A 3,188-nucleotide genomic window follows, 5' to 3' on the forward strand; every position below is an offset into this window, starting at 1 on the left:
AAGATTTTAAATTTTGTTTAATTGGGTAGATCTTGTTATATTTGTGAGATATTATTATACTAATGGTGATAGGACTATATTATTTAAATTCAAAATATTTTTGTATAATAATAAGATTTAAAATTTCATTTAATTGAGTAGATCTTATTATATTTGTGGGATGGTGTATATAACAATTAATTTAACAGTGATGAGTCAACCCAGCATTCGCGGATAGCAGCCAGAGATGGCTGTCCTCACTGTTGGTTTGACCCCTGAGTTGATAGGTTTTACCACCTTCGGAAAAAAAAAAAAAAAAAAAAAACAATTAATTTAATTTTAATGATTTATCTTTCCAAAAAATAAATTGTTCTCGTAATTGTACAATGCTTCCTAGGGCTTGGTGTGGGGTGTGGGTTTGATTGGAGGAGCGTACCATTTACTTAGCATGTGAGAGAAGATTAAATCTACCTCATAAAACTTCTATTAAATTAATCGCAACGCGTATATGAATTCAATGGCATTCATAATCGATATAGAATGACATGACACCTATACTTATATTACAGAGAGGAGAGTGGGTTGTACAATAGTCATTGTTTTTTTATTAATTACATTAGTACATAAGTAATGATGACAAAATAAGAGTTATAAGAATTGAACCAATTACATTTTAAATAAATAAATTTAAATATTATGAAAAAATAATAAAATTCAATTGTTAATGTTAAACTATGGAGGACTTGCAATTTTTTTTTTGGTCAAACACAACTAATAGCTAGTCAATGCAAAATTGAATGTGTTATATACTCCATGCGGTAGGTATAATAAGATGCATTCCACCTCCTAAATAGCATGCATGCACATGCTACCTGTAATAGGAATGCATTCCTGCACTAAAATAACATGCATATTTAGTGTAATAAGAATTCATAACAATTTGTTTGACACTATGAAAATAGAGTAAACAATTTAAATTGCAATATAAATATGTAAATTTATTTTTTGAAATAAATATCATGTTTTTTTTTGTCTTTTTTTTTTAATCTAGTGGAATTGGCAACTAGGCCAGTCTTTTTCTCGCATAACATGTGGTCAATTCTAGTCGCTACCACTATACCTCTAGGGGCCTACAATCTGTCCTCCTCTCCATAGATCGAGTCACGACTGCGACATTGAACCTTGGATCTCTTAGTTTGTACAATTTCACAACACTTCAATCACCAATTGAGTTTCCCCCCAGGACAATATCATGTCTCATTTTACCCAAACTTCTATGTACATTACAATAACAAAACATTTTAAATTCTTTCGAACCAAGTTTCTTTTAAAGAATGCATATTGGATCTTATGGTCTAGTGGCAACTTGAAGTAGTTGTTGTGACAATAATCAAGGTTGTAATGTATATCAATCAATTAGGTTATGGTCTAGTGACAACTTGAAGTTTTTGTTGTGACAATAATCAATGTTCAAATATCAATGGACATGTGGGTTGTGGACATGGGGTTGTGGTTTACTGGCAACCTGGAGTGGTTGATGTGACAATGACCTCGATTCAAATCTCGATGGACATGCAATACTAGGCTTAATACTAGGTCAACAATTAAAAATGGTTCACAAAGAGAGAAAGTATGTCACAAAATGGGATTTGAACCTAGGAGAGGGAGGATAGCAACTTTCATCTTAGTAATTAGAGCTACACACACACACACACAAAATAATTAACACAAGTAAGGAGGATACTACTTTTCCTCTTAACAGCTTGGATAGACCTAATTGACAAGTGCATGTGTGTTGTGTGTGTATGTGAGCGATCTTGGTCTTAGCAGGCATGCACCTTCCTTGTGTGGGGTTCACTAAAAGTGGCTATTAATAATGTTGCAGTTGTCTGTGAATAATTGAGTTCGCAAAATGTGTCATTCTTAAGTTAAGTGATGAAGGGTGTGATGTTTATTTCTTATTTACTATCAATTTAAAAAATGGATTCCATTTTAAATCATACACATCAAGGTCATACACTTAAGGAAATTGATCAAATAAATGATATTTCTATAATCATTCAGTAATTTGATCATATTAGTAGTACACTCATGTAGTATAGATTCAACTATGATTTTTCATTCAAAAAATAAAGTTGCACAATAAGATTGGACACCATTAAATTTTACAACAACTAAGAATCAACTCATCCATCAACAATTAACCAACCAATTTATAATTCAAGGTTCAATTATAAATAATGTATAGGATTACTTAATTTAAGTGTTTATGTCATAACACTAATAAATTATTTAATACTATATATATATATACATATATATATATATATATATATATATATATATAGTGATGGTTCTCAACTTGCAACAGACACTTTGTAATGTCAGCCCCCCTCACACTTGTCCTCTCGGTGTAATGGCATAACAGTGGGCAGTTAATGTAGCAATGTTTGATATGTGGGCAAGTTGTGACTCTAAATGTCGAAACATGAGGAGGGGTTGGTTGGTGTACGTGCTCTATGTGAAAGGAGGCAAGGACTTCTCCTTGCTCTCTAATTTGGGCTTCTTCCTGGTAGCATATTCCTTCATTCCTTATTTGTAACGGTGGTATTCATGGGCCTTTAGTCTCGCACGGACTTGGTTCTTCCATTATATGTTGGTGAGTTACTTATGGAGTGTCATGGGCCTAAAGTTTTTTGTATTGGGTCTACGTTCTAAATGTGATTAGTCTATCTTTTTGATTCCTAAGTTCTTAAGCAAATATCTCTTACCTTGGTGGCATTTGTGGTTAATGGTATTATTATGTTTCAAAAGAACTTTGTGTTTGAAGCTTTGACCCTTGTCTCTCTGTGTCTTTTTCATTTTGCACAAAAGCTTCAGTGGTAGGGGTTTGATAATGAATTTCAAGTTTTAATTTGAGGTTCGAGCTTGGTTTATAGTGTCACTATGTCAAGTCTCATTCTTAGGATCTCTTGTTGGTTGTCTTTGCCTTCCAGTATGTCATTGCAATGTGGTAGTTTTGACTATTTGCTGGCTTTGGGTCCTGAAGTGTGTTGTTTGGGTGACGACATAGTGTTTTCAGATCTAGGTTTAGCGGCCCTTTGTCTCGTCCTTTCTACTATAGTCTTCTCGATAGATGTTCTTCTTGACTCTGTCCACATTGTTCTTTGGCATCATTCCTAAGGCCTCCTAAGCAAAGAATGAATTGC

The sequence above is a fragment of the Pinus tabuliformis genome, chromosome 7 (genome assembly GCF_031772625.1).
Source record: "Pinus tabuliformis cultivar Carrire ecotype Pingquan chromosome 7, CPIR1, whole genome shotgun sequence".
Lineage (NCBI taxonomy): Eukaryota > Viridiplantae > Streptophyta > Pinopsida > Pinales > Pinaceae > Pinus > Pinus tabuliformis.